Source organism: Brassica napus, chromosome C8, assembly GCF_020379485.1.
Source record: "Brassica napus cultivar Da-Ae chromosome C8, Da-Ae, whole genome shotgun sequence".
Taxonomy (NCBI): Eukaryota; Viridiplantae; Streptophyta; class Magnoliopsida; order Brassicales; family Brassicaceae; genus Brassica; species Brassica napus.
The window spans coordinates 16,882,946-16,893,377 of NC_063451.1; the positions used below are offsets into that span (position 1 = coordinate 16,882,946).

The window sequence follows — 10,432 nt, forward strand, 5'->3', positions numbered from 1 at the left end:
GTGGTACATAAAAATCATCAAGTAAGGTTGGAGCAAAGAAAAAATTATCATTTTAGGAATCTATATCTATATATATATATATAAAGAACTGTTTGCTCTCTCCTCCTTATGACACGTCAGATGCCACCTAGATAACTCACTCTCTCTCGCGGCGACACGTGGCGCATTAGGTTTTTGGGTTATCGTTCTTCGACTCTTCTTCACCCTCGCTGTTCCTCAAAACTCTGCAAACCCAAAGTTTTCTCTTTGCAACTCTTAACCTCCCCTAACATAGATTCAACGTATTCTACCTAATTATCCATTAATATGATTCTTATTTAACCCGATAATAATGTAAACCTCTCTGTTTCCTTCCTTTGATCTATATATTGGAGAGGATTGCGGGTGGGATGAATCTTCACAATCACTTTCGATTCATCTTCCATATCAAGCATACAAATATCCTTTGATAAAGACTTCCTCCGATGCTGTGAAGAGACAATGACTAACTATATGCTTCAGGACGGTTAAAAGCATCAAGAGGTACAAACTTTTTTAAAACAACGAGATTCGGTTCTTTACTCTTTAATTTAATCTCATACTCCTTATTAATCTTTTGATGATTCCATCTGTAGGGAGCTCGATCTTTTTTCTTTTCATTGGGTTTGTACCTTTTTGTTTTAGTATCTTTATGGTTTTTTTTTCCTCAGTTATGTTTGATATGTTTACTGATTTGGATTTTGGTCTGATTCTACGGTTCGATAGATGAGCAAATAAATGAATCAGAACCATTGATTTGATCGACTGGAGGCAGAGCGCCTGAAGCTTTGATGCATCATCGAGAAAAATCTTAGGAATCTTAGAGAGTTTCAAAGTTTCAGGGGAACAGATTTAAGATGATAAAGGCTAGGATGATGATGAACAGTCAAGGCAAGCCAAACCTAGCCAAATTCTATGGTGATATTTCTTCGTTTTGTTGAAATTTTAATTTCTTACACGGACTACTGTGACACCTATTCTCAACTTATGATTTGCGGTTACAGCTAGAGAAGCAATACGAGCTCATAAGCAACGTACTTTCAGGTATGATTTTTTGAGATTCCAGCCCACAAATCACCTTGGCTTCTTGATCCATACTCTAAATCTTATATTCACAAATCATTTCTGGAATGTTAGAGCCTGTGATTTTGATTTTTCCATAGTATCTTTTGAAACAGCTAATAAGCTTGTGGAGACTCGCAAGAGCAAAGTTAAGGTCTTAGTGGGTGCTTATGAGTCTGTCATATCTCTCCAAGAAAGAAATGGAGCCAACAGCTGCAATGGCTGCCGCATTCGCGTATGGAAACCGTTTCCGAGACGCAGCTGCGGTGAAAGGTTACATCGACGATTCAGCCGCTGATCAAACAAACGATTACAAGATCATAGACCATGAAGATAAAGAAAAACAAAAGCGTTCCAAACGGAGATGGTGCGGCGTCAAGGAGCTGGAGTTTCAGCGATCCGGAATCACGTAGGAAAAGAAGAGTAGCTGGCTATAAGGTTTACTCAGTTAAACAGTATGAAGGGATCCATTAGAAAAAGCTTTAAATGGTTCAAAGACATTATAGGTGCTTCTTGAAATATTTTGACTTTTCTTTCTCAATATATATATAAATATGTAAAACGGTGAATCTATTTGTGTTGAGTTTACTAAATATCTGCAATACATACAAGAAAAACAAGAACTGAGTTTTCATTCGTAAGATATACTCTTTGAATGAGATCAGCTCCATATCTACCTGTGAATCTGATTATATACTTCAAAGTTATCTTTAAAGTTGTTTTCTACTTTCAGTTTTTCTTTCTCCAGCTCCGTGAGATAATTGATGACTTTATTATGGTCCACTTGCAAACTTCTTGCACATATTTCGGCATGCGGATGGTATCTTGAATCGCTGGGTCTGCAGTCAGTGCAAACACTTTCAGATTTGAGATAAGTCAGAGCTCTTTCTTTCTCTTTTGCTCTTTGATTTTTATAAACTTTTGTTTTGTATATATTATTATAAAATAGAGTTTCATCTCTCATGGGCGCGCCACATCATCATTCACGTCAGAAAGTCGGAGGCTGGGAGCGCGACACGTGTCCCGTCGGCTTATGTTTGTGTTTCGTTTGGGCTTAATTTTTAATTTTTAATTTATGTCAATTTTTCATCGAAAAGTGACTTAATCAATATATGTATATACTAATCATTGAATAATTGATAAATGGTCCAGGAAGCAACTCCAAGTCAAGATACCCAATTATCTTTTGCTACCACCGGACCGATCTTACAAAATGAACAATTTTTCTCCCAAGTACCCCAGGCAAAAATTTCATTATATATGCCTAGTATTTATAATTTAGTTATATGTCAAATATTTAACATTTGATAAATGATTCAGGAACCAAATCTTACTTTCGGTACCCAGTTATCTATTGCTGCCACCAATTCGACATTACATAGTGGGTCATTTTTCTCGCAGTTACTCCAGGTAAAAATTTCATTCTATATGTTATTCATAATTAAGTTATATGTCTTTTTTTAAGTAGATATTTTTTTGTAGGATTTTGACAAGAATTATGGCAATGGTTCATCGAAAGGACTTCGACAAGAATTATGGTGATGATTCATAGGGCCGCATGTTTTCATTCATTTTTAAATTTTTGAATAAAAGATGTTTTGGACAAGCTCGGGTATTATGTTTTTGACGAATGTATACATGTAGTCATTTTCAAGTTGTCTCTATATGTTCTTTGAGCTTTTATTACAAAGAAGCTTACATTTTCGACCAATGTATTCAATACTCTAGCGAATACCAACCAACCTTTTTGCAAAAGGATTATCGAGCTTAAAAGCAACCTAGAGATAATGATCCAAAGAAAGGGTTTTGATAGTTACTTAGTTGTCGAGTATTTTATAGCCTTCAAAATTAAAGTTCAACTTCTTATAATTATAACTGTTACAAACGTGTTTCTTGTAGATGAATCAGAGTATACAGACTCTTTATTTCTATTTTTTTTGTAACTCTATCCCATATATACCAAGCATGATTCTAGTGGAGGTGGAGATGGAGATGGGTTTGAAGTTACAACGTAGGGTCATGGACGTGTTGCACTTATTGGCTTTCTAAGGTCCATCTTTAACCTCTCTACTCACATGTATATGTGTTTATTTCTGATATGCAGTCCTGATGAGGACCTCAAGTCATCATCAGAGAAAGAGAAAGGAACCAGGAGTAAATCAGTGAAGAACATGAAGCTGAGGAAAGCTAAAGAAGCTAACCAGGACATAGGTGCAGTCAAAACGCCATATCTTACAAACCAGGAGAAATTTATCAATGAAACCGGTTTTCCTGGATTCTACACTCAACAAGAGCACACGGCGAATTGGTTTCAAACCAAAACTAGTAATGGTTTAGGAGATATGCCATTTACAAGTCAGACTATCTACACTGAATCCGAACTGGTTCTATTTAAGGAAAGTAACTCTTTGCTTAAGGAGTGTGCAACTCAAACTCACGTGTGGAAACCAGAGATCATTCATTACTTCAAAGACCACTTGGAGAGTTCATACCATGCACTAAACCTCACTGGATAAGCCAGCAAACCGTTCTATCAAATATCATCATCATCATCACTTCCATCCAGCCGGTTTTATAGTTGATTAGATCAAATAGAAGAACCACCCCTCTTGTTGGATCGTCCATCATTTTGATCCAAGGATCTTGTGAGCCTTTGACACCTTAGGCTTACATCAAATCCTCACTTTGGATTTTCTTGGTGGCTGTAATTTGGCAGTGCTGGAAAGTCCACGCTCTTGATGATGTTAACTGGAACACACTCTGAAGCAGCTTCATATGAATTCACAACGCTTACAGCTATTGCTCCCTCTCAGTTGTGCTTCTTCTTTTCTGTTTGGTGTCTTCTTTGATCACCAACTTCTGATGTTGGGTTCCCTTGACCTGACTCTTACCTTATCTGTTTTTTTTTTGTCATTGGACCTTCTTGGTACTCAACTTCTGTTACAAAGTTCTGCTTCTGAAGGTCCTGGATCATGTGATCAACCTTTTGATCAACAAGCTCAGTCTCTCTCTTGACAATAACCCAGGCTTAGCTTCTCTGTTTTTAACTTAGCTTCTCTGTTTTTAATTTAAAATCTTAGTTCAAAATAATACCAAATCATGGACACTTACTAGATGGAAGTTGGTGAATATAAAGAGCCTAGAGAAGAAGGAAGAGTAGTCATCCAACCAAGATTTAGTGCTTATTTTATTTTTTGTAAAAAGGCTTACGAGGTTTAGTGTTTATATGAAAAGCATGCTCAGAAAAGGATGAACATCAAACATGGATGAACATTATGAAAACCCTTTAACAAAAAAAAAAGAAAAGGATGAACATGGTTGAGGGTTTCTTGAACATGGAATAAGCAAGGATTGAAGAAACAGAAAAGGATGAACATGGTTTGATTTGCTTATCCACAATTTATTCTCCCATCCAACTCTTCCTTGCTTATTCCATACTTTTCGAATTGAAGAAACAGAAAAGGATGAACATGGTTTGATTTGTCGATAAAGAAGAAGACGGGTCTGGGGTTCGAACCCTAGACTATGCAATTTCTTGCAGATTACAGGAAATTCAGGTTAGAGCGATTTATTAATGCAGACTACAGAAGAAAGATTTACGAGGAATCTTCAACATGGTGCAAGTAAATCTGGTCAGGAATGAATCTTCATAGGACGGCTCAGATGATGCAGTTAGGCGTAGATTTTCATAAGGCAGGTAGTACTGTCGGTTGTCGAATCATCTATGTAATATTTCTCATAAATGTAATGTCATATTAAATCAGCGTTATAAAAAAAAAAGACGGTGTTAAACAACTTCACGTCCTTTTCTGTTTTCCTTTTTTTTTGTTTAATTGTTTTCCTCTTTCTAATTTTGTAGATAATTTCATTTATGTTTTTTTTCTTCCAAAAACTAAATATGATGTGGCAAGTTATTATTGGTTAGGTGAACCTATAGGTTTAACCTAGGGGGTGGACACAAGAATTACTTGTCAAATAATATATAGGAGATAAAGACAAAAGTGTATATAGTCCATATAATTTAGGTTTAAGAATATTATATTCATATCATCCACCGATTTATTGGACTCCAGCCCGAGGGAGGAGAAGCGTGGCCGCTTCCACCAGCGCCTCTCGACTGCTGTAGATCTTGGCTTCTCCATTGAATTTATCTTTCTCCATCACCATTTCTATATCAACGAGAAGGAATTCGATGTTTGATAAATCTTAAAATTCAATCAGAAATAGGGTTTGTGATTATAGAACTTGACTAACAATTAAGCTATAAAACAAACTAGGCTATGAATATTATTGATAGTTTTGTGACGAGTACATAGGGTACTTGATAATAAAGAAGATTGTATGTAAAATGGTCTATCATTCCTTTTGGAAACCGAAGGTTAAATCAAACGTAAACTGGACATAAAAATACCGGGATTCAAGTATAAAACATCGCCTATACATCAGCTTAGCTTAAGAGAACAGCACTTAGGAGAATTTAGCTTATAGCTAACTTAACCTAGGCAATCTTCTCCGATTACTTTGTTCACTTTGCTCTTAGACGAACTTTACAAAAAGGTTTACTTTGTCCAATACATTAAAAGACTTTACATATTTTCTGTCTTTTTGATTCATTGTATTTTTGTGTGATTAATTCTGGACCCTAAAACCCACACTGAGTATTTGAATATGTAAATTAGGGAAGAAATAACTAGGACACAAACTTCCTAGAAAACATGTAATCAGATATGAGTTGACAAAAATAGTTATATTGATCACTCTTTTAACTTATGGGATCACTCTTTAACCATATGCTCACTATCTTCTACCAAGTGTGGATTGGATCCCGCCAAGGCATGCTCCAATACTTTTCCTCTCTTCAAATCTTGACTTCTTCTTCGGTTCGATTCAAGTGTTATAAGCAGAGCTGTTATATCAGCAGGACTGACTCCACCCACTCTGCTTGCCTGCCCGATCGTCTGCGGTCTCACCTGAAATTTTATAGTGATTCATAACATCAGACTCGATAAGCTATATAGAACAAAGCATTATTCGTCTACTCAAATGTCCTTAAACACACACCTTTGATAGTTTCTCACGCCCTTCATGGGATAGAGTTGTCATCCAAAAGTAATCCAAATCCTCTGGAAGTCGTCTATGTTCTTGCTGGGCCATCTATTAAAGGATATTATTTGATTTTTTTTTTCAATTCATGTCCATATATCCAAAGCAGGTGAGGAGCTTTTAATGGACAAAACATACCTGCTGCAGCTGATTTTGCTGGCGCAGAATGAAGCCTTCATATTTTATATCGATCTCTACACACTCTTTCTCCATTCTAGACAATGTCTCATTTCCAAAACCATGCTTTTCAAGTATGTTGTAGTGGACATGGGGTTTCTTGAGTAGACTCTCTAGTGTCGCTGATTCTTTGACTGGCTGAGAAGACACCTCGGTAACTTCAGTAGCCAAATCGCCCCCTCCACCTGTAAGCAAACATATCATCAAAATCTCTGAAGGCGCCAACACAATTTGCCAGATTTTAATATGTTTTCTTTGCGAGACAGTGAACTCCACGTGTTATAACAGTGATCAGTCAAAAATAAAACCTGAAATCCTGACAGTTTTCAGTTTGGTCTTCTCTTCTGAAATCCTTGCATGCTTCTCTTGGTATATAACTTCCAACGTCTATCATCTATTAATCCAAGTTCACGCCCCAGAGGCGTCAGTCGACTATCCGCTTTATCAAATCGAAGAAGAAGCCTATGTTCTGAACGGCTGTCAATGAGAAGAGAACATATTTTATCAAACAAACATAACTTTTGATCAAGAGCTTTAGAAGTTAAACAAGTCAATGGCCATAGAGCAGCTCAAGAAAACTTCCAAGTCTTTTATTAGTTTAAATGAAACTATATACAGCAAGAGATTGCCAGATCGGTTATCTCTAACCAACACATAATTCAGAAACTAGTGTGAATTATTCCTCTTGAATTTATGAAGAAGAGAACTAGGATAATGAACAACAAGAAAATTAAATGTAACTTGCCTTGTTAGCATGCGGTATGGCTCTCTGAGATCCTTGGTGACTAAATCATCAATCAAAGTACCTATATAACTGCTTTCACTCTCAAGAACAACGTACTTCTTAACATCAGAATGTCTGGCAGCATTGATTCCAGATATTATACCCTATATTTCAATAAATAACAGACATTGGTTCAATGATACATAACAGCGGTTTTCATCATTAAAGAAATTAAAGTGTGCTACAGATCAATCACCTGTGCGGCAGCTTCTTCGTAACCAGTTGTGCCGTTGAGCTGACCAGAGAAGAAAAGACCTTCAATTTTCTTCGTCATAAGTGACCTTGAACACTGATGAGCTGGCAAATAATCATACCCAACAGCATAGGCAGGCCTTAGCATGGCGCAATTTTCGAGTCCTGGAAAGCTTCTTAGAAGTGGCAGCTGGAGATTCTCCGGCATACCAGTTGAAAATCCGTATGGAAAAATTACAACTCGATAAGAATGATACTTAAAATATCAATGCATAGATTAGCCATTGGGTACTTAGCAAACAAGCTAAGATATCTGCTCTAGTCTCGAAAACTTAACTTATAGACCCTCACATTAAACTACAGACAACTTCAGAGTAGTAAAAAACTTCAGGCTTGCTCTAACTATCAATAAAGAACATTCCTGAACCATATGTTTTAGATATTTTCATACAGACACAAGCTAGATTCCTTTCTTCATCCTTAGGTTTCACACTTTTTCCCTACCAGAGATGATTAACAGTTAGAGAAATCATAACTAAGGCATGCGTCAACCTGCACATAGATCTCTGGAACATCTCGGCCCTCTGGTTCCAGGAATATTTGATGCGACTCTTTGTCTTTAAACCAAACAGTCTGAAACCAAATAAGATATACAGAGTATAAAATTTACTTAATCAAAAGTAGTTTATGAGAAAGATGGTTCGACATTTTTTATGTACCGAATGTAGAAAAAAAGTCAGTGCAAGATTTTAAAATGATTACTGTTGTGTTACTCCTACAGAGCCTAACCTCAACCCATTTTTCTTCCTATTCCTTTTGGATATCTTCTTGATTCTATCACAAAAACTCATCCGCCCCATTGATCTCTTCCATCCCCTTCTACACATGCTTACGCTAGGCTTTAACTAATATGTATCATTATTAGTGACTTACTACGTGATTTCCCACGGGTATATATATTTCTAAAGTAAATATGCTATAATAATTGATTTCTATTTACTTTTAATTTTAAATTAATTTATAATTTGTATGCATTATTTATATTAATAATATTATATTACTTTAATTATACATATGATTTTATATATGTTATATCTAATCGGCTTTGTTGTTTTTACAATCGATTTAGTTATCATTTGGGTAAATTGGATTGCATCTCTAAATTCAACGGTAGTATTTTTTATTCTATATATTAAAATTTTGATTAATTTCTTATTTTCATTTAGGTGGTTGTTGTCTTAGATATGTAAATATATTTTATGAAGATTATGTATAACTTAAGATATATTGTGTTTAGAATTAAATAAAAAATAAAGTAAAGTGTCTAATTCCAAATTACATAAATTAATATAACGATAATATTCTAAAGTATCATGCATATATATAAATTTTACAAAAGAACTAAACTGTAACAGTTGGTTAATATTTTTTATTTTTATTTTTAATATGTTTTGAGTTGTCCTATCATTTATATTTATAAAATAAATTACTATTCTTATAAAATTATATATTCTTATTGTAGTTAAATCTATGATTTTAGATATAAGTTGGATTAGTTGAGTCACTCATGTTGTGAGTATATTGAGTTACATATATTCTTTCAAATTCAAAATGAAGTATAATTATTTTTATTATAATAGTCAAATCAGATCAATTTTATTTATCATTTAAATGTGCATGTATTTTCATAATATTTATCGGATTACATGATGATGTTTAAAAAAAATATATTAGAAAATAAAGCGATGATCAATAGGAAGTTACATACATACGTATCTGACATTTTTGGAAAGTCATGAACACATATCAATATTTACAATAATTAATATTTTATAAATTATAAATAACTTTATGCCTTTGATTTATGGAATGGAAACTGAAATTTATTTTAAATAATCTTAAAATGAGAATTTAGATTCGCTTTGGTATTTTAACATTAAATTTAAAGGCAAATTTAATATTAAGAAAGTAAATAAATTTAATAATGATAAAATATAATATATCTACCTCATTAAAATATTTTGTAACTATTTGATCAAACGATGTTTATTTTTAAAATTTATTTTTAGTTTATTTAATATTTCTTAAAAATAAGCAGTAAACAAAATTGTGATTGTATTTGAAAATAATATTATATAAGTAAAATATAATTTATCGATATATTTTCTATAATTGAATGATATTATAGTCCACTAAATATATGAAAAAAATTAAAACATTTCAGTAATACTAATTATCAACTATTTTTAGTCAATTAAACATATATCAGTTTATGTTGCTTAATTATTTTATGTAATCATCTAAGAAAATAGATAGATATCTAAATATTTCTATTACTTTAAATTTTTTATTGTTTAAAATTATGTTTTAAAAGAAATAATATTTCTTTTCTAATATCAAGATTATCTGTGTAAATTATTTTTAATATAATCACATTATATACAAATTTATATATTTTCATCTAAGAAAAAATATATATAAAGAAAGTATTTTATTACTTCAAAAGTATATTTTATGTTATTTTAAAATATTTTTTAAATTTAATATTATTATTTTGTGAACTTTTCCTTTTTTATGAAATCATATTATATATACATATATTTTTCTTCTTTCAATTTGTTTTTTTTTCTTTATAAAAAAAATTACTTTTTTATTATATGTATATGTTTTTGGAAAATTTTAAAAAGGAAACTAAAGAAAATAAATAAATAATCGTACATTAAATGTAATATTTTTAATTCATTAAGGGTATCAGTGTCGTGAGAGCGACACATAAGAAACTGATTTCTCAAATAATATTATAGAGATCAGCATATGTGTGCATGTTGGTGCTCTTGAGTACGGGACTAAGAGCTGAATCTTCAAGCTCTGCGATTTCAGATTTGTTGTGATGCGACAAACTGTGATGTTGTGTTTGTAGGACCTCTCTCAAGTCTGGTCTCAAGTTTGAGGTTATGTTTGCCTCCTTGCCTCGGTTCTACCGGCTCGGTTCTATATGTGCTTTGTTTTTATGTTTTATAAAGTGGTTCTTGGTTGATTAAGCTAGTTCTGGTTCTGCTTCACGGTGCTTTTGGAAGTTTCTAATGGTGGTCAAGC

The 10,432-nt window shown here is 33.2% G+C and overlaps 1 pseudogene; it reads right to left on the reverse strand.

The window, feature by feature from the left end:
* Nucleotides 1-613: 613 nt before the first annotated feature.
* LOC106412806 lies at nucleotides 614-8,160 on the reverse strand (annotated as a pseudogene).
* Between the last annotated feature and the right edge of the window lie 2,272 nt (nucleotides 8,161-10,432).